At 34.1% G+C, this 23,577-nt stretch overlaps 1 long non-coding RNA gene across 1 annotated transcript in view; it reads left to right on the top strand.

Moving 5' to 3' along the window:
- The first annotated feature begins 2,656 nt into the window (after positions 1-2,656).
- Positions 2,657-23,577, top strand: part of LOC110741378 — a 65,223-nt gene continuing 44,302 nt past the window's right edge. Inside the window, exon 1 of the long non-coding RNA XR_004177954.1 lies at positions 2,657-3,128. This is a non-coding gene — a long non-coding RNA (uncharacterized LOC110741378). The remainder of the gene's footprint in view (positions 3,129-23,577) is intronic.

The raw sequence follows: 23,577 nt of genomic DNA on the forward strand, positions 1-23,577 counted from the left end.
AGATAATAGTGAGACACTCAATATCATCAAGAAGTCATTGCAGAAGAAACAGCGTGTCAATGAATGTGTAGATTTTTTTTTTTTTTTTTTTTTTTTAAGACGGAGTGTCGCTCTGTTGCCCAGGCTGGAGTGCAGTGGCCGGATCTCAGCTCACTGCAAGCTCTGCCTCCTGGGTTCATGCCATTCTCCTGCCTCAGCCTTCCGAGTAGCTGGGATTACAGGCGCCCGCCACCTTGCCTGGCTAAATTTTTTTTTGTATTTTTAGTAGAGACGGGATTTCACCGTGTTAGCCAGGGTGGTCTCGATCTCCTGACCTCATGATCTGCCCGTCTTGGCCTCCCAAAGTGCTGGGATTACAGGCTTGAGCCACCGCGCCTGGCCAGAATGTGTAGACTTTTTGAAAAAGTTTCTCTGATTACCCTGTCTTTATTGCTGAGATTACCACCAATTAACATATAGCAGCTAAAATTTCACTTGCTCTAAAAACTTTTTGTATTTATGTCATGTTGTGAGATTTTTCTAGTTAGCGATCTGATACTTCTGTGGTGTGTTTGTGTGTCTCTGTGTGTGTGTGTCTATGTGTGTTGTGTGTGTGTTTATGTGCATGAGTTTGGTTATAGTGCTTTATAACAATTATCACGTTTAGTCCATATGACAGTTCTAAAATCAACATATATGTGTTTTCTCTTTCCTCATTCTAAACCATAGCTTATTTGATGCCCATATAGTTCTGCTAAATTATTGCCATTGTACATTTAGATCTTAAAGTCACCTTGTTTCACTCACTAAATGAATATTTCTTTGCTCAGGGTTTTACTCTCGATTAGTGCTACTGTATTATCAGTGATATAGCCAAGAAGACCCATCCATCACCCCCAGTTCTGTTTCTTGACTTCCTTACTTCCAACAAACTTTTGAAAAATCTCCTATATTTAACATTCTGATAATTAACACTAGACCTGTTCATATCCAGAACCATAACTGTATGAGTCTGACCCCTTCCATTTGCCCTTGACTCTAATTGGTCCACTCCAAGTTACTTTTTACCTAATTTAGACCTCCAATCCATCAATCCATCAAACTTTTCCACTATCCAGTCTCCATATGCTATCTTCATTTCTCTTTGTACACACTTAAGCTCATAAGACATTATTTATCCAGTTTTTTGCAAGCAATCTCCTGGACTCCCTTTTATTCCTCTCTCCCTTTACTCTCTCTATCTGAGAACACCCTAATTTGGGTTGTAATATTCTTAAGTATTTTATCTTGCAATTATCCCTTATTTCTCTGAAACATTATTCTCCATTTCTACTGAGTTATCCCCATCAGTTTGTCAATACATGCCATGTAAAGCCAATAAAATAAAAAAAAAAATTATACTGACCCCTCCATTCACACCCAGCCATTGCTCCACTTCTCTGCTTCTTTTCACAAAAATACTCCAAAAATGAGTTGTTGCTCTTTCTTTTCTCTATTTCCTTGCTACTTTTTCACTCTTCAACCTACTGCATCTCCCTCAAGTTTTCACATCTCTGCTACTACTGTTGAGGTCAGCAAGGGTATCTCTTGGTGCCAAATTTAACTTTTTGTTCTGTGGTCCTTTACATGCCTCACCAGTACCCTTGCACACAAATAGCTGCTCCTTTCTTCTTGAAATACCTCCCTCCCCTTGCATACCTTTTGGTCCATATGGTAAATTGACTCTTTTGATATGTGTTCCAATATTTTATATATAATTTATTATTTGAAAATAACATATGCAGGGATTTTAGTAATGACCGTGGCAAAGTATAGAGATTGAAACATTCTTTTTGTGTAGCATGATTATTTTTTATTTTTTATTTTTTTTTATTGATAAACTTTATTTTTTATTTTTTATTTATTTTTTTTATTTATTTATTTTAATTTATTTATTATTATTATACTTTAAGTTGTAGGGTACATGTGCATAACGTGCAGGTTTGTTACATATGTATACTTGTGCCATGTTGGTGTGCTGCACCCATCAACTCGTCATTTACATCAGGTATAACTCCCAATGCAATCCTTCCCCCCTCCCCCCTCCCCATGATAGGCCCCAGTGTGTGATGTTCCCCTTCCTGAGTCCAAGTGATCTCATTGTTCAGTTCCCACCTATGAGTGAGAACATGCGGTGTTTGGTTTTCTGTTCTTGTGATAGTTTGCTAAGAATGATGGTTTCCAGCTGCATCCATGTCCCTACAAAGGACACAAACTCATCCTTTTTTATGGCTGCATAGTATTCCATGGTGTATATGTGCCACATTTTCTTAATCCAATCTGTCACTGATGGACATTTGGGCTGATTCCAAGTCTTTGCTATTGTGAATAGTGCTGCAATAAACATACGTGTGCATGTGTCTTTATAGCAGCATGATTTATAATCCTTTGGGTATATACCCAGTAATGGGATGGCTGGGTCATATGGTACATCTAGTTCTAGATCCTTGAGGAATCGCCATACTGTTTTCCATAATGGTTGAACTAGTTTACAATCCCACCAACAGTGTAAAAGTGTTCCTATTTCTCCACATCCTCTCCAGCACCTGTTGTTTCCCGACTTTTTAATGATCGCCATTCTAACTGGTGTGAGATGGTATCTCATTGTGGTTTTGATTTGCATTTCTCTGATGGCCAGTGATGATGAGCATTTTTTCATGTGTCTGTTGACTGTATGAATGTCTTCTTTTGAGAAATGTCTGTTCATATCCTTTGCCCACTTTTTGATGGGCGATTATAAAGCAAATTAATCTAGTGATGACTTCTTGTCTTTACATTGTGGCCAAGGAAGTGTGATCCTGTAGCCAGCACTTGAGACGACACCAATATTTTTCATCAGATGTATGACTATAACATGCGAAACTATTCCCTTGATAGGCAACCTCAGTTACCTTGTTCTGGGAGTAAATTTATGGAACAAGCCCAACCACCAAATTTGTAAGCATCTAATTTCCTGTGTCTATATTCTCTTATTCTCTTATCTGCAACTAAATTCTGTATGATGCAATTTCTGTAACATTCTCTTGTTCTCTTTATTTCTCTTGTTGCCACTTTGGAGTCTTCTCAGCTAACAACTTTTCTTCTGCTCAACCTCAAACAGTAAACATCAGGTATCGTGAAAGCATTTCTCTAATTAAAAGAAGATTTGATTTACTTTCTGAGATAATCTCATTCAGTCTCACGCTGTATATATAATACCATCTATGTGCTGATGGCTGCCAACCCATTTTCATCTTTTAGTTTAAATGTCTTATGAGCTGTATATTTTTATATCAAACTTCTTCCTTCATATCACCACTTGTATCTCTTTGACACATTCTAAAATACTCATTTTTTCAAAACAGTATACTTGTTCCTCAACTAGTACCTTTTCTTCCCCATGAAATTTTTATTATCTTTCCAGGATTATATATTTTGATAAATTGCTCAGCAATCAACCTGAATATCTCAAAAATTTCCAGAGATTAGTTTAGTTAATTCTTACAAAGAATCTTATGATGGAGGTGCTATCATTATTATCATTTTACATATAAGAAAATTCAGAGATGTTATGTAACTTGTGACATATTACATGGTAAAATGTAGAGCAGGGATTCAAAATGAAACTTCTACTTTTAGAAAACTCTACTTTAAATGACTAAACTATACAGCATTCTAATGAAAATGAGTGGTTTTAAACTTAAAAGAGCTCTAACATTTGTCAAATGTTCTGTACTGGGCTGCGGGGCTGTGGTTAGATCCCCATGGAATTCTCACAACAACCTCATGTAATAAGCATGTTTATTCCTTTGTAAAAATGATAAACTATATATTCAAAGAGATTCATAAGTTTATCAAGTAAACCTTCACTAAGGAAGGACAAAGACTAATGGCAGACAAGATATACACAGAAAAGGTGTTTGGTACCCAGATATTTATAGGACATCTCCTTTGTTATTGGGCTGAGGTTTCCAAGATAAGTAAGCAGGATTCAGATTTAGTATCTGGAACTCAGTGAAAGGGAATGAAATTAGCAGAACTAGAGTCAGCAGTTGTCATGTAGCAGGTCTTTATCTTTATCTTCCTCAGACAATGGTCTCCATGGAGATCAGTTGCTTTGCATGAACATGACAGACCTGCAGGATCCGAAACTGTGGTCTATCCACAGAAGTACAGTGTGTAAAGAGAGAAGAGTCTCTGAATTAGGGGAACCCTAAGGGGAGGGATGAGTTTCTCTCATGATTTCTCCTCTCCTCCTCTTGCTGCTGCTTCTCCCCCTCCTCTATTTCTTCCTTTCCTCCTCCTTCTCTTCCTCTTTACCTTTTTGTCCCTCTCTGTCTCCCACTTTTCCCCCTCTTTCTTCCAATTGTGTCCTTTATTTTGAAAGACATTTTCCTAAAAGTAAATAAAGGAAATGTCAGGGTTGGAACTCTAATGTCCAGAAGCAAGAAATGGCTGTTCAGAGTTGGTTAGTGAAATCTAAGTTTCTTTTCTTGTCATTTTCAAGAGTGCAGGGATGAGTAAAATTTCAGAGCACATCTTGTCCAGTAAGCCATTCATTCCTTCATCCATCCATTTATCATTTTCTTAAACACGTGTCAAATACTGGTAAGTGTGAGCTACTTGACTATCCTGAAGGTAGAAACAAAACAATCTGAAATTTTCCTGTCCTTGAATGTTGACAACTCAGTAGATATACAGATCTAAAAAGAGGTAGAAATAATATTAAGTAAATTTTTAGCACCATGCCATGTGCCTTGTACAGATTTAACACCTAAATCACACTGTGAATTAGGCATTATTCTTATTTTACAGGTGAGGAAATTGAGGCCTGAGAAACATTTCTAAGATCTCTCAGTTACTGAGTAGAAAAGCTATGATTATAACCCATTTTATTCAGACCCTGAAATCTATACCTCCTTTACTACACTATAGTGAATGTTCTGATAGCAATACTACATATTAAGTGTTAAAACTTATTTGACATTTAAGATGCTGTGAAACTTTAGAAAGGGGCAAGTGACTTTGCATGTAGTTATTATAAAGAGCTTCAATGGAGTCTATAATGATGCGTTTGGATAGCATGTACCATTGTATTACATTTTAAAAAATCGGATTCCTTGAAAAGTGCTGACTACTTGGATTACTAACCTGAAAAAAAAAAAAAGCAGTTTTTAAAATTCGGTTTGTTCAGGGTTTGTTTTTATTTCGTGTTTTGTAACCACTATTTATGTGGTTAATTTGCATCTGTGGAAACAACACATAGCCAAAGCTCAGAGGACATAAGTATGGTGTGTTAGTTACCTGTGATTGCTGTAGCAAATTACTACAAACTTGGTAGCTTAAAACAACAGAAATTTTATTCTCTCCCACTTCTGGAGGCCAAAAGTCTGAAATCGTTTCACTGGTATGGAACCAAGGTCTCAGCAAGACCACACTCCCTCTGGAGGCTCTGGGAGAGTTCATTTCTTACTCCTCTGAGCTTGTCGTGGTTGTTGGCGTTCTTTGGTTTATGGCCACTTCACTTCAATCTTTAAGGGCACCAACTTCGTATCTCTCTCTGCTCTGTCTTCACCTTGTCTTCTCCTCTATGTGAGTCCCATCCCTCTGCCCATCTTTTATAATGATGCTTCTAATTGCATTTAGGGCCCACTGGATAATTCAGTATAATATCCCCATCTCTCAAGATCCTTAATGCAATCACATCTGCAAAGAACCGCTCCCCGTGGTAAGGTAACGTAAGTTCTAGGAATTAGTACCCAGTATCTGCAGGGGCAATTATTCAGTCTACCACGTATGGTTAGCCAGGATGAAAATGTTTCCAGTCTTGACAATTTAAAAATGAAATAATGCTGGCATAAAGTGGACAATAAAATACAGCAAAGAGAGGCGGAGAATAGTATGGGCTATTATATCTTTCTGGAAAGGCCTCAGAGTCTTTACCTCATGAAATAAAGATAAGCACATTCATCAGTCAAGATGAACTTGGTTATGCTGCAGGAAAAAAAATGGCAAAACCATATTAAAGCTGATAAACCATCTTATACCAACAAAAGTTTCAACTGACTCCTATCACTTGTCTTTCATGGGTCAGCTGTGGTTCAATTTCATGTTTCCTTCACTCTGGAACCCAGGGTTATGAAGTAACCTCTATGTGGGTAACTGTGTGTTGTTCTGGAAGAGGAAAAAAAAAATCATGACATAGACTGACTCTTAAAATTTATTCCAGGCCAAGTGAAGTGCCTCATGCCTGTAATCCCAGCACTCTGGGAGGCCTAAGCAGGAAGATCCCTTGAGTCCAGGAGTTTGAGACTCCTGGGCAACAAAGTGAGACTTTGTCTCTATAAAAAATAAAAAATTTGGCTGGGTATAGTGGTGCATGTCTGTGGTCCCAGCTACTCAGGAAGCTGAGATGTGAGGATCACTTGAGCCTGGGAAATCAGGATTGCTGTGAGTCATGATCATGCCCTTGCACTCCAGCTTGAGCAACAGAGTGAGACACTGTGTCAAAGGGAGAAAATAATTTTAAGTTTTATTTTAGAAATGACATACTGTTCTCACATATGTGATTTGAACAAGATTGGGGGTTTAATCCTTCTCCAGGAAGAGGTACCAAATATTTGATAATTAAAGCTAATTATTAATATAATATAAATTAAATATATTGTTAATATATAAATACACAGGCAGCCAATAAATAGGGTAACAATAGGTAGGTAGGTAGATAGATAGAGCAAGAGAAAGACAGAACAATAAAATATAAGGTAATCCTCCATTGTTGTGAATGAGAAAGTCTTTAAACATTTTTTGGCCTAATTTCTATGAATAAATTTAAAGATTTAGGTGAATATGTCAAATTCTACTTTTTGTAATGTTTAGTTTTGTAACTTAGTTGCATAGTTAAAATCATATGTGTAAAAATACACACATACAGATTTAACTTTCTTTCCTCCAATTTTGTGAACAATTTTATTCAAACTCCTTTCATGCATCTTCTATATCATTCGTTGTGACCATTAGAACCACTTTTCAAATAATCTAGCATGGAATTTTAAAACCCATCATCCTCAATTCCATTTACATTATTTGAAATGTAGCAACTTTTAAATTCAAGTATGATCTCACTGGAAAAGTTAAGCCAAGTTCCAAGTAGCATTAACCAATACTGATACCGAATTCTAGTACCAGTATAAATACTATATTGTCTTTTAACAGATTTGTTGTTGTAAAAAAGTATTTTCTTCATAACAAAATTTTTTTATTACCTTTAAAAATGAGTTTTAAAGACACATCTGTGAAGACAGCTAACAGCTGACTGTGATATCATATAAAGTGTTAGTGACTAAATATTTATTGTATCTCTTTGCCTTCTGTTTTTACTCATAGCACCAGATTTTCTTGAGCATCTCAGACAACTGAGGTCATATTGTGCCTTCCTCAAAATATTTTATTTTGTTTAGAACAAGTTAATGGGGAAATGGCCTATGAGACGGAAGCATTTTTTTTTTTTTAATACTTTAAGTTCTGGGATACATGGGCATAATGTACAGGTTTGTTACACAGATATGCATGTACCATGGTGGTTTGCTGCACCCATCAACCCATCATCTACATTAGGTATTTCTCCTAATGCTATCCTTCGTGTTGCCTCCTACCCCCAAACAATCCCCGGTGTGTGATATTCCCCTCCCTTTGCCCATATATGCTCATTGTTCAACTCCCATTTATGAGTGAGAACATGTGGTGTTTGGTCTTCTGTTCCTGTGTTAGTTTGCTGAGAATGGTTTCCAGCTTCATCCTTATCCCTGCAAAGGACAAGAACTCATCCTTTTTTATGGCTGCATAGTATGCCTTGGTGTATATGTGCCACATTTTCTTTATTCAATCTATCATTGATGGGCATTCGGGCTGGATGCAAGTCTTTGCTATTGTGAATAGTGCCACAATAAACATACGAGTGCTTGTGTCTTAGGAGCAGAATGATTTATAATCCTTTGGGTATATACCCAGTAATGGGATTGCTGGGTCAAATGGTATTTCTGGTTCTAGATCCTTGAGGAGTCTCCACACTGTCTTCTACAATGGTGGAAATAATTTACACTCCCACCAACAGTATAAAAGCATTCCTGTATCTCTACATCCTCTCCAGTATCTGTTGTTTCCTGACTTTAATGATTGCTATTCTAACCGGCGTGAGATGGTATCTCATTGTGGTTTTGATTTGCATTTCTCTAATGTCCAGTGATAATTAGCTGCTTTTCATATGTTTGTTGGCCACATAAATATCTTCTTTTGAGAAGTGTCTGTTCATACCCTTCGCCCACTTTTTGATGTTTTTTTTTTTTTTTTCTTGTGAATTTGTTTAAATTCCGTATAGATTCTGGATATTAGTCCTTTGTCAGATGCATAGATTGCAAAAATTTTCTTCCATTCTGTAGGTTCACTCTGGTGATAGTTTATTTTGCTGTGCAGAAGCTCTATAGTTTAGTTAGATCCCATTTGTCAATTTTGGCTTTTGTTGCAGTTGCTTTTGGTGTTTTAGTCATGAAGTATTTGCCCATGCCTGTGTCCTGAATGGTATTGGCTAGGTTTTCCTCTAGGGTTTTTATGGTTTTAGGTCTAACATTTAATTCTTTAATCCATCTTGAGTTAATTTTTGTATAAAGCATAAGGAAGGGGTCCAGTTTCAGTTTTCTGTGTTTGGCTAGCCTGTTTTTGCAACACTATTTATTAAATAGGGAATCATTTTCCCATTGCTTGTTTTTGTCAGGTTTGTCAAAGATCAGATGGCTGTAGATGGCTGGTGTCATTTCTGAGGTCTCTGTTTGTTCTATTGGTCTATATATCTGTTTTGGTACCAGTACCATGCTGTTTTGGTTACTGTAGCCTTGTAATATAGTTTGAAGTCAGGTAGCGTGATGCCTCCAGCTTTGTTCTTTTGGCTTAGGATTATCTTGGCTATATGGGCTCTTTTTTAGTTCCATATGAAATTTAAAGTAATTTTCTTCTAATTCTGTGAAGAAAGTCAATGGTAGCTTGATTGGAATAGCATTGAATCTATAAATTACTTTGGGCAGTATGGCCATGTTCACAATATTGATTCTTTTTAAACATGAGCATGGAGTGTTTTTCCAATTTTGTGTTCTCTCTTACTAAGAAGGAAACATTTTTAAAACCCATACATAAGATGACTCATTTCAGAAGAAAGATTTTAGGGAGCAATCTTCTCTTATATCTGGGCATATATGGTTTATGAGAGAAAAGCAGGCTAAGGAAGAAAGGGAGAGTATAATTAAGCAAAATTCTCAGTTATCTCAGTAGGAAACCAATAAAACCGCTGTACAATCAGTAATTTGCTAAGGAGCTGTATGCATGTATGATACAAAGAGATTAAAGTAACAACTGGAAAACATAAAACGTTAAATGTAGTTTTTGACATTAAAGGGAGGTATTTGAGGATGGAGCAAAATGATTTTTAATTAAGATATCTTTATTATTTTATTTTAAAATTATATACATTATATTTTAACAATTATAACATAGTTAAACGTCAACAAAAGAAATTTAACCCATTAGGCAATACTGTGGGCCTCATAATCCATAACATCTAAAACAAATCTCTATGAGCATATGATAAACCTTAGGTAGCTTGCTCCTATAATCATGTTATGAATTACTTCACTTCAATTAGGAGATACACCACCAAAACATATGCTGCCACTACAGTACTCCTCTGCATGAATTAATGAAAATGCTGCTTTATGCTCTTTTTGTCCTTTTTGGCTGTAATTTGGAAATGCTTGGCTATAGTGCTGTTTAGAAATAGTTATAGGTGGTTGCTAACATTTGTTACGCATCATGTCCTATGGATCCCCTTGGATACAAATGTTTTAATTACTCCAGTGGAATGAAGTGAAACACTTCACTGTATTGATTTGTCAGGTATAAGACATTCCTTGCTCTGCTAATTCTTGGCCCTGGCTGTTAAAGAGCCATGGCATCTTGGTTTGCAGCCCAGAATAAGTTACATAAATAACTTCCTTGTGGCTGGTCCACCTCCAAACTTGATGTGGTGCCACTGTTTGTTAATATCATATCAGTGAGCAGACCTGCTCGGAATATGCAATGGCTTTCTTCATCTAGAAATTGCAGGAACAGTGACAGGTTAAGCACATGAATACAGGTGAAATAGCATTACAGCCCATGGCATCACCCAGAATTCATTTACATAAAAAAGCTATTTTCACAATCAGGTGGACCATATATGTCTACTCTGCTCTTTTTGGCCCAGCTTTTAATAACATTACATAACTTAAAACTTTTCTAAAATAAATTCTTTCCTGTTGATTTAACAGTGACAATTATCTACAGTATATAGGATATAATTATGGATTAATATTAGATGGATTTATATGCATTGTGTTACATCAAAGAGAAATTATATTTCCTTACCACTCCACTTATCACCATAGAAATGACATGAAAACTCAAATAACCTGCATCTCCATGTGATTATTTTCTTTGCTTAATCTCGGGTGTCTCATACTGTGAGTAGGAGGAATACATTTGTTCCTGACTACAACTTAGATGACTGTCCAACATGTGAGGTGATGGTTACTGTGTATAAGAAGCAACTATGACAATAAGAAGTCCAAGCATTTTTCAAATAACTTCATGCACAACTCTGCCCAGTAGCGGAACTCTCTTTGGAACAGGAGCAACCTGCTCTAATGGAAGTATTTTGATGATACATGCAAATGTTAGGAAGAAAAAAAAAAAAAAAAAAAAAACAAAGCAGAGAAACTGCTCTTGGTCTCTGGGAGAATTCTTTCAGCTCTCAGTGTGATCTGTTTATCTTAGACTTAGAAGCATGTAGTCATGCTGTGGTTTAAAAAAAAATACTGTTCTATACTCATACATGTGCAAGTATCATTTTAATAAATTGTTTATCAAACAGTTGTTATATTTCCCCTATTGCAATCCCAACTATGTATTTAGGAAAGATATCTGCACTGTTAAATCTTTCACAAAAATAAAGCAGTAGTTACAAAGATTTTAGGCTGTAGCTGAGGAAAGGGGGAAGGATAATATGCTCTCCCTTTGCCTTTACCTTCTACTAGATTAAAGGTATTCCTGGACTGTAAATATGATTTTGAGAAATGTAATACAATTCTGTCACTCCAGAATATTTTGAAAGCCTCATAAAGCTATAAGATTGCTATTGGTTTTAAAATTTTTATACAGTGCTACTTTTATTTATGAATACTAAATCATTCAAATAACAGCGAGTAAATGGTATTCCAAAAACTTTAACAGTCCCAAATATATAGGAAAGAATTATTTACTCAAAGAAGCCACTTTATGCAAATATGCAGTTGTAGAGTGATGTTTTGTCACATGTAGAAATAGATGATAATAAAGGAATAACAGAGAAGGTATTCGTTTTATAAAATCTAATTTATTGTTGTTGTTGCTTTAGGTTTAATTGTTATCAATTTATTTTGGTAAGAGCATTTTACAAAATAAAAATGTCATGTCCAAATCAGAAGAAACAAAAGCAATTTTTAGCAATACTTATACTAGTAAGGTTCAGAAAAATTGAAGAGTGACAATCTCATCCTCAAGATTCTGTTTCTGTGTAGATTCCAGAAATAATAGAAAAGTACCACGTTGATCAAACCGGTTTTGCTCTCATGGACTGAGTTTATTTATACACCTATATAAAAAGGTATACTGGATTAAATAATAATATATGTTCCACATTTCTTTTTGTCTAAAATATAATTCTGTCTATATATTCACATGTAAATATTTAAACTTTTTTTTTTTTTTTTTTTTACTCAAATCTCTTTCTTCACCATCAGTCATTCTTGGGTATATTTTTCAAAAGGTTTGTAATGAATTTTTAAAATGTTTAGAATAGATTTAGATATAGAGATTAGTGGCGAAGGTAGTACAGAGTTTCTCTATATCCATTACTCTTTGACTTGTTAAATCTTGCCTTATTATGGTCCATTTGTCACAATAAGTGAAACAGTAGTGATACATTCTTATGAACTTAAAGTTCATACTGTTTTCAGATTTTCTCACCTTTTAACTATGTCCACTTTCTCTTTCATGATAACACATTCAATATTCATGTTTACGCAGGCTCCTGTTTACTGTGATAGTTTCTCAGATTTCTCTTATTTCTGGTGACCTTGACATTTTTGAAGAGTACTACTCTGGCATTTTTACAGTGCCCTGTAATTGGAATGTGTCAGATTTTTGTCTCATGATTAGGCTGAAGTTATCCTTTTTTGTGAGGAAGACCACAGAGGTAAAGTGGCATTCTGGATACATCATATCTAGTAGGGTGCACACTGTTAACATGAATTATCACTATCGATGTTAACAATAATCACTTGGCTGTGATAGTGTTTGTCGTATTTTTCCACTGTAACAGAAACTGCTTTTCCCCCTCTTTCCATACTCCTTGGAAATATTTCACTATGTGCAACATACACATAAGGAGTGGAAAGTCAGACTCCACTTCTTTGAGGGCAAAAACATCCTAATAAGCCATTTGGCACTTTTTCTGTGTGAAATATTTGTCTACTCTTTCCAGTTGTTTATTTATTAAATCATTTGTTTATATTAACATAGACTGATGGACATATATTTATACTTCGGACTAGGAGCCAATACTATGTTTATGTGTTGCATAATGTTACAGATTTGACCACTGGTAGTTCTTTCATTTTGCTCCCATATTGCATTCAGATACCCCCATAATTACGATTTTTGTTTTTTGTTTAAAGCATTTCTTTATCTTCAGGCACTACAAAATGCTCCAGGACCATGTTGTACATTTCCTGCCCCAGTTCTAGAATCAGTCATTCCTCCCAGAATCCCTGGTTTCTTTGATTAGAGAATGGTATTAGAAAATAAGATCTGAGTGTTAGAAGCACTCTTTACTACCAGAGTGTCATTGCCTAAGCCCTCTCAGCTGACTGAGCAAGGAAATAACTCTGTGTATACAAATGCATATATATGTGAATATCTGAACATATTTATAACACATCCATCTGTGTCTATATTAAACTGAACATGAGGTCATGTTGATGCCTCCAACTCTAAACCATTAGCATATGGATCATTCTAATATTCTTCTCTTGCTTATCTGTAACCTCCCACTCCAATAGTTTGAAACCTGGCTTCTGCTGTCTACCATCTATTTAACTATCTGATACTAGTATATACATGTATTGTGGTTTTAGGACTGTTAACCTTTACTTTTGTGGGAAGCAATGTTATCAGTTAGAAGTGAAGGTTTATTATGTGCAGTCCCTTTTGCCTTTAGTCATATAGTCCCCATTCTTTTCCAAAGATACTTAAAGTCACTGTATTTCCCCACCCCCCACTATCCTCTTCAGTGAGGTTGTTTCATAATTTGTAATGCAGATAGACTATTTTCTTACAGTTCCCATTCCATGCTGGGATTCCTGGAAATCCCAAATTCTTCAATTTCTATACGCTAAGGTTCACTCTTTATGTGGAGAAGTTCTACGGGTTTTGACAAATGCACAATAGCATGCTATTTTGCATTGCAAAATCAAACAGTATAGTCTAACTACCATTAAAAATAATCCCCTCTGGATATTCAGGCAACTCTCCTACCACCCTCCCAAATCTCTGGTAAGCATTGATGGATTTGCTATCTCTGTAACTTTGCCTTTACAAAATTGTATATAAATAGAATGATGCTATATGTATCATTGTTTGACTTCTCTCTCTTAGCAAAATATAGTTAAGATTCATCTATCTTTTCGCATGGCTTGATAGTTCATAGTGTTTTATCACTGAAAGATAGTGTTCTAGTTTATGGATGTTCTTCTGCTTGCTTATCCATTCATTTATTGAAAGACATTTGGTTGCTTCCCATGTTTTGTGATTTTGAATAGAAGTGTAAATCTTTGTGTGCATATGTTAGTATGAACATAAATTCTCAAATTGATGGGAAATACTAAGGAATGCTATGTCTGCACCACATAGCAAGGCTTTATTTAGCTTTATAAGAGGCTACCATACTGTATTCTAAAGTGGTTATCTCCTTTGGCATTTTGACCGTTAATAATTGAGATTTCTTATTGCTTTGCATCTCCACCAATAATTTGTATTGTCCGTTTCTAGATTTGTAAGCATTAGACTGGGTCAGCACTGGTATCTCATTTTTTAAATTTTCATTTCCTTAATGGATAATGAAGTAGAGTGTGTTTACAGATTTATTTTCCATTTGCATATTTTCTTGGTAAAATGTCTGCTCAGATTTTTTGCTCATTTTTTGGTGGGGGTTCTCTGTTTCTCTTGTTGGGTTTTATGACTTGTGTATGTTGGCTATATTATTTATCAAATATATGCTTTGAAAATATTTTCCCCTAGTCTGACTTATTTTTTGATTATCTTGAGTGTTTTTGATGAAACAGAAATTTGGCATTTTTCTCTCTGCTTTTTGCATGTGGATGTCCAATTGCCCCAGCATCAATTATTTAAAAGTTTATTCCTTCTCAACTGTATCACCTTGGTAGTTTTGCTAAAAATCAATTGACAATATTTGTGTAGCTCCACTTCTGTGATCCATATTTTATTCCAGTTTTCTATATGTCTATTATTTCATCAATACCATACTTATTAATTGTAGCTTTATACTAAGTTTTCAAATGAAGCTGTGTAAGTCCTGCAACTTTGTTCTCCTTTAGGTTTTGTTGGCTATTCTTATTCTTTTATCTTTCCATATAAACTTTTGAATTAGTTTGTTAATATTTACAAAATTGTTTCCTATGATTTTGATTTACTTGGATTGAATCTATAGATCTACATTTTTTTACTTAAGGATGAGAGTGACAATTTCCAAACCCTACATTTTGAAGTTGAAAGTGAAAGTCAGTATCCTTTGATTAAAAATGATATGTTATTGGTGTCTACTAGCGAGATAATAGGATGAGTATGGTATTCTTTTGTCATGGTGGATAGTGTTTCAATAATTTGTTTTCAAATAAGATTCAAAATTAGAATATATTTTGTATGAGCATGACATATATGGCTGTCTTAGTGAAAATAGTAATTATTACCTTGATTTTTCTGTCACAAAACAACTCCCCTCCTTGAAAAATTTCAGTGTTACATTTGATAGCAGATACCCTAATCAAAATGAATTTTCTTTGATTTCATCTGATTTACTAGTACTTAAAAGTTACTGACAAAGTTGTCATAAGCCAAAATTTTAATGTTCGTTTGTTATGTCAATGATTTGGTGATGTAAGTTAGTAGAAAATCAGAGATGGCTAAAAATACCTCCAGCTGTTAAAGGGTCCCAGCCTAAGTTATCCGAGTAAATGCCACATTCCTCTATAGGCTTGTCTGATGTAATGATATATTCAGTGTTAATTAACCATAGAGAACCCATCTGGGAAAACTTAGACAAGGTTGCATAGGAGTGAGACAATAGTTAAGAATCAAAAATTGTAAATCTGGAAATCCTGATGCCCCATGAAATCTTAGCTAGACAATGATTAAAATTATGTAGATATTTTTAAATGTTAACAGCAGTTAACACAAATAGCATTTTTATTACATGCAGAATTAAATTGTATTAAATGCTTGAACTGGAAAATATGTATATTTAGTTACTTGGTTGGAAAATTGGAAGAAATTTACTTATATCCAATATCTTCTCATCATGCATAAAACAAAGACCTAAGCAATCATATGATTCTGGGAAATATTTACTATTTCAAAAAGATTCTCATTGTTATAAACAATTAAGTAGATGTCATAACTGCTTTTAAATAACTCATACACACACACACACACAAAAAGAAAACATTCTGAAACTGTGTCTAAGTTACAAAGGCCCGGGCTAACAGTAACCACAAAAAATGTTTAATAGTATGTTGTATTATGTCATGGTAGATTATTTATGGGCAATGGAGCAAGATATTCTTAAGGAGAGTTCTCAACATATGACAGCATTCCAGCAAGGAAGTCCATAAACCATATCTTCTCTACATTTTTGTCACATAGAAGGGAGACACAACTTTCTCCAATAAGGTGCAATAAGAATATTCGCAGAATAGACATCTTTAACTGTCCCAAACTACCTAAAGCCTAATATTTGCATGGATATGTGATTATAAAATATTAGTAAAGCAAAGGACAAGGGCAAATAAATATTGATGATGAAATTTACACAAACTCTTGAGTAAATAGCACAGAGAAATGAACTATCTAAACTAAAATTTGTCTTCAATTAGTGTAGCAGTCCTAAATGGAGATGGTGATTATATTGATGAGTGTTAACACACAGTACCGACCAAAGTGTTAGCTCACAATACAGACCAGAGTGGGTTACAGTAATGGATCAGAGGGTGATATGGAACCAGCAACAGGCCAGAAAGAATGATGAAAAAATATTTTTTTCTCTAGAATATTATGAATAAATTAGAAGTTAATGTTAGTTTAAAACTAAAAGTTATGTATGTGAATTCCAGTTTTGCATGTGTGGTTATGAAGGCAGTTCATTGTGGACAAATTGCTCAGATTTGATTTCTGGTCCTAATACTTAACAGTGGTATAATACTGGAGAAAGATTCATTTTCCTCATCATCTGAGATAATAAATATAGCAGTACCTCAAAACCATAGGATCATTATGAGGATTAGATAATATAATAAATGCAGTGTGCTTAAAAGAGTGTCTTGCATTTAACAATTGCTCATACAATTAGTTTCTTCATTATATGTTATATAAACAGCATATAAAATGCTGATATGTAAAATACATATGTGTATCATAAATTATGTATGTAATAGACCAGCAAAATTATGACTACTATAGAAATATATGTTAATCACATGTATAAAGTAAGTTTTGCATATTTTTATTTAACATTTTTGTTCAAATATTTGAGAGTGGGGCATTTTATAAAGTTGATTCTATACAGTAAATTAAATTATTTTCAATTTATATTTTTATCCTTCTATCCATAAAATCAAAAAGAGGAAAACATTCTATAGGGAGTAACCTGACATTAGAGTATCACATTATGGAGAAAAATCTCTATTATTTTTGGAATGAGCAATCTTCAGTAGGCCTCATATTAGTGAGTGTAAAATGCACTTGATTGACATATGAATGTTAATCTACCTTTTGTGAAAGAATATTTATAAATTCCATTAAGGGCATCTTTTATAGTCAAATGACTAAATTTTTCTTGTAATTATTTAATGTAATTATACTTGCAATCTAGATTCACCATATAATTATATACTTTCTATTTTATGTTTTATTAAGTTCCTTGAAAATGAGGAATACAACATCAAATCTATAAATGACTTGTCATATTACAATCCCTTACCTGACTTAGCAAACCACACAATCACAGACACACATATGCAAATGCAGCACACATGCAGACACACACACACACACACACACACACACATCTACATACTGTTTCAAACTTTGAAGTAGAAATAGCTTGATTCCAGCAATATGGAGTATAATTAAATGACCACATAATTTATCATCTAAAGCAGAACATCTTGAAAGTGAAAGGTGGCTTTACTTATAATTACTCAGGAATGACAGATGTGAAGGAGATTGTCATAGGCAAGCCAAAATGCATGGTGACCCTAACTGGAATATGGGAAAGAGAGCATATACAGTGTTCATCAGCTTGCATGATAGCAAACACTCTTGATTTGATTTGAATCCAGGTGCTAACCTTTTACAGTTGGATAAGTTAGTTAATAATCTCCTTAGTCACGAGTTTTCTCATCCCAAGAGAGGGGTTAATATTACCTTTCATAGAATTGCTATGATAATCTGATGTGAAAATGTATATAAAGGAATAGTTCTGTTATGTAAACACAAGATAGGTTAACTGCTGTGTTACTACCTCCATAGTTTTAATGATAAAACAATTTGTTTCCTGGTGATAAACAACATACATTAGTTTATCTGTTCTGTTGATAAATATGGTGAATTAAAAATAATTGCATTTTAGGATGTGCTTTGAAAGGAAACTACTTAGATCTTATATATTTGTGAGCCTTCTGCTTTCGTTCTTACCTATATTAATCTCTACATATACTTTCTTCTTAGTTTGCAATTTTCCTGAATATAGGGACCGTGTCAGTAATTTACTTTAAAATATTTAGAGTTTCTCTAAATATTGCTTATATTTTGGAACAAAAATAGTTTTACCTAACTTTAAGTTCTATTTTTGTAACAAATTAGATAACTCTTGAAGCTGCTTTAAAGCTTTAACATGTAGTATTTTCCTATGTTCCAATGTAAAATATATTGCATAAATACAAACAAAATTGGGGATTTTTTTTCAGATTCCATGTAACTTTTAATCTGTTCTGGATATATTACTCAATACTGAAATGCATAAATCTTGTTCTAAAATATGCACAAACTTTTATATACAGAACACAAAACTGTACCCTTAATATGGTTAAATGGTAAATTTTATGTTATATCTTTTACCACAAAGAAAATTTTTGAAAAAATGAAATACTAGCTAATGTATTCTCTTTGGATAGTTAACACAATTTGTGAAGATACAGGCCTCTAAAACATTATATTCGTAATCTTCAATGTGCCAGCAAAAATGAATCATTTAGTTTATTAATGAAATGCAGTGAGGCTTATGAGTAAATTTAAATATATTACTGTATGTATACACAGAATTTGTACATAGTAGAATCTTGAATATAAGTGTCTAGCACAAAAGCTTAGAGTTACAAGGGATCACCCTACAACTAATCCTCCTCCAATACAGATACCCTTTTAAATGACATTTGCAGCAAAAAATGCCCTCCCCATTGTACAGTCTCATTAACAAAGAATTTATTACTTTACAAAAAATCTCACTGTGGTTAAAAAACAATGGGTAAGAAAATTCAATGTTGCCATAACAGTAACTTGTACTTATTAGTTCAGCTTCTAGATTTTGTACTCTAATAGGTAAGTCTAATCTCTTCTTTGATATTCCTTTAAATCTGTGGAAAGAGCTATTAAATCCTCCATTTAGTTGTTAGTTTGTTTTGTTTCATTTTAGGATGAAAGGAAATTATCCCACTTTTAAAAATTATCCTGGTAATTCAAAACTTTTATTCACAGAAGTGATTATGGGAGATGTAGTATAATTTATGCCAGTTACAATGGGTTTGCTATACCGTTTTTTCTGCATATTATATTCCAATTAATACATCCTGAAGGTAATGCTACTTTGTACAGTTAGTTTTAGACTGCAACTGCATTTATTTAAAAGTGTGTGAAAGTAGCGTATTTGTATTTGATATGTAGTGTATTTGTGGAGTGTGTGTTCCAAAGACTGGGATGTTGTATACTTATTTACCAAAATTGGCGTGCTTATTTTTGGAAAATAAATGTTTTACTCATTACTTTGTCAGTCTGCCCTGTCCCCATTCATTATACCACTTGTGCTCATATTCCCTTATAGTTAATTATCAAGCAAAACTCTCAGAGACAAAATACATGGTGATCAGGACAAATATAACAACATGAGAAGCTTTTTAGCATCAGTAGCACAAAAAAATCCACAAATAACCAAAATGCTCATAAAACTCTCAAGTTGAAAACACTGAACGTGATAAAGGAAGGGCTGATTATCTGTTGCATAGGATTATAAGGCAATGAGAAAGGGACATGCGAATAAATTTTGAAAAGAGGACATTGATATAAGAGTAGTCTTAGTACAGAAGTCATATTTGGTACTTTATTGTATTATTTGTATTTTATTTAAACACACCTATATTACATTGATTAATAGACTAATTTATGTAATACTTTGATATCTATAAAATAAAATATTTGATACATCAAAATCAGATTTCATAACCGAAACATCTCAATCACTAAAAGGACACATTATTCAAAAGACTGGCTGTCTTTAAACTTCTCTTGGCTGTTTTCTCACTTTAAATTGGGCAATACAAACTAATCTTCAACTTACCTTCAAATCTGAATAATCTATGATTGAATAATATATAAGAGATCTTAAAGAGAAGTTACAAAATTTACCAAAGGCCAAGATATATAAAGTTCTGAGGCTATTACCATCCTGTCAACTTTCCTGAAAGTGCAGCCTCTTTAGTTCAGAGAACCTTTGTATGGGATTCCGTCTTCAAGTGGAACCCTTTAGACTAAGGTCTATGATTCATATTTATATCTCCTTCCTTAAACCTTCTCATTCACAAATACATGTGTATCTCTAATACCCCCACATAAATAATCAGTATCCATATCTCCCTCTATTCCCACATCCCTTCCCAAATGGAAAGCAAATACTATAGTTACCTTATAACTACTTTTGCTGCCAGAGTCCTGAGAAGAGTTCCATCTTCTATCTAAACCATTGTACTGCCTAACCAAGAAATGGCAGACGTCTCTTCTACAGATTTCCAATCCAACCCAAGCAGGTTTGTTAGAGATACTCATTATCAAGTTTAAAATGTTGTCCTCTCTTCCTAGTTTACTGAGAAGCTTTATCACAAGTTGGTTTTGGATTTTGTCAAATGCTTTTTCTGCATGTGTTGGTAAGATAATAGAATTGTTCTATTTTAGCTTGTTAATGTGATAGATTGTTTTTCCTTCATTCAACAAATATTTATTAATACATTTTTAAATTATGTGAACTGACAGATAATAGAGACAGTTATTAGATGCAATATGATGTTTTGATTTGTATTTACAATGTAGATTGATTAAATCAGACTAAAAGACATAAACTAAAACATATAAAAATATGGAGAGATGCGTCTCTATTCTGGGAATGGCTGGATCTTTCCTCATTCCTTACATACCTGGGAATACTCCCACTTCTTTGGAAGATCAAACCTAACATAACACTATAGTTGGTTTTTCACATAAGGCCCAAATCAGTGTTATGGAAAAAATACTGATGTTTAGTTTTCATTTCATTTCATTTTCATTCATTTTTTTTCTAAACTTTTCATTTTAGAACAATAACATTTTTACAAAATTATTGCAAACTAGTACAAAACTTCCCCATTCTTTCCTATTATTAACATTGTACTTAGTGCTCTGTGTTTGTCATAATTAATGAACCAATAGTGATACATTATTAGGGAGAACAGTTCTACCATTTTCTTTGTAAGTCAGCTATGAAAGTTATTCTGCCTACCCGTTATTTTTTAAGATTTTTCCGTGCCACAGTTACACACCGGTTTACTGTGTCTCCCAAAATACAAGAGATCGTAAAAACTCTATGACTTGTCCTGTCAGAATCTTTTGCCTAAGCTTGAAGTGATGTTAGTGTGAGGGGTTGTTAATCCCTCTATGGAGAGCTAAAAGCTCTCCAAAAATCTTCTCTTATAATACCCACACTCCCTCCCCACTTACATGCTGATATTGTTGAGGGCGTTAAGTCTCCCATAGTAAGTTTTACCCTTCCTCTGCAATTTCCCCATCTTACCCAAGAATATAGTGTCTATTATTTGTTTTCTGTAGCTGAGATTCTCCAATACTTTTGTTATTATATCAGAACAATGCAAATCAAAATCACAAAATGATATACTGCACACATACCACAATGGTTAAAAAGGAAAAGAGAAAATACGAAGTGTTATCTAAGCTGTAAACCAACAGACTGTCAAAGCCTGGTGATGAGACAGTATGTACTTGTAGGATCATTTTGGAAACTATTTGACAGTATCTCCAAAATTTGAATATATTCTTCTTATGATCCAGAGATTGTATAGCCAACAAAAATGTGTATGGATGTTTACCAAAAGATAATCACTAGAATGTTTGTAGCAGCATTGTCTAAAATAGATTCAATCTGGAAACTACCCAAAGGCCATCAATTATAGAATGGACAGATAATAAATAATGACATGGTCAAATCAGGGAAATTATGCCAAAATAAGAATAAATAATCTTTAAAAATCCACAGTTAGGGTTCTCTTTTCTCTACATCCACTCTAATAAAAGGTAACACTATGGTTTATTGACTCCCTGTCAAATACCTCAATAGTAAAAATTATGAGCCTTAATTATCTGGTTCGCATTACATCTGACTTCTATAATTATATAGAAACTTACTGACATTCATCTTTTCGTTAATAGCCGTTCTAACAGGCATGGATGATATCTAACTGTGGCTTTAATTTACATTTCCCTGATAATTAGAGATACTGAACATTTTCTTTTATGTCTGTACACTGTTGGTGGAAATGTAAATTAATATAGTGAATTTGGAAAATAGTATGGAAATTTATTAAAAACTAAAAATAAAATTAACATATGATCCAGTTATCCTACTTCTGGGGTAAATATCCAAAAGAACTGAAGTTGGTATGTCAAAAGGATAGCTGCATTCATTTCATATGTTCATTTTAGCATTATTAATAATAGCCAAGAGATGGAAGCAATGTAAGTGTCCATCAACAGATAGATAAAGATAATGTGTTATGTATACTGAATGGAATACTATACAGCCTCTAAAAAGTAGGAGATTTTGTCTTCTGTGACAACACAGATGAAATTGGAGGACATTATGCTAAGTGAAATAAACCAGGTGCAGAAAGACAAGTATGGTATGATCTCACTTATATGTGGTATCTAAAACAGTTATTCTCATCCAAACAAGCTAGAAAGGTACTTATTAGAGGCTAGAGTAGGAAAGGGGGAAAAAAGGCTGGAAAAAAAGGAGATGTTAATCAAAATGTACAAAGTTTCAGTTAGACTAGAGGAATAAGTTTTGGTGATCTTTTGCACCATATAGATGCCACAGTTAATAATAGTGAGTTCTATATCTCAGAATTTCTAAAATAATGCATTTTCAATGTCCTCACAACAAAAAATGCTAAATTGGTGAGGTAATGGATTTATTAATTACCTTGATTGCATCTTTCTACAATGTATTCATCATATTGTACCCCATAAATATATAAAATTATTTGTCAATTAAAAATACATTTTAAAAAATAGGCCAGGTGCAGTGGCTCATGCCTGTAATCCCAGCACTTTGGGAGGCTGAGGTTGGCAGATCACAAGGTCAGGAGTTCGAGACTGGCCTGACCAACATGGTGAAACACCGACTCAAAAAAAAAATACAAAAGTTAGCTGAGCATGGTGGCGTGCACCTGTAATCCCAGCTACTCAGGAGGCTGAGGCAGAAGAATTGTTTGAACCCAGGAGAAGGAGGTTGCAGTGAGCCAAGATCGGCCACTGTACTCCAGCCTGGGTGACAGAGTGACACTCTGTCTCAAAAAAAAAAAAAAAAAAACAACAACAGTGAACTTCAAAAACAAAATATCTGTTGGAGAATTGCTTTATGGCTGAGCATGTCATGTGGTTGATCTTAGAGTATGTATTGGTGTGCAGGTGAGAAAAATGTATTTTTTTATTGTGTTTGGTGGAGTAGGTATCTGTTAGGTCCAGAGACCATTATCCTAAACAACACAGTAACAGAAAACCAAATATTACATGTTCTCACTTATAAGTGGGAGGTAAACATTGGGAACACATAGACACAAAGCTGGA

Source organism: Papio anubis, chromosome 13, assembly GCF_008728515.1.
Source record: "Papio anubis isolate 15944 chromosome 13, Panubis1.0, whole genome shotgun sequence".
Taxonomy (NCBI): domain Eukaryota; kingdom Metazoa; phylum Chordata; class Mammalia; order Primates; family Cercopithecidae; genus Papio; species Papio anubis.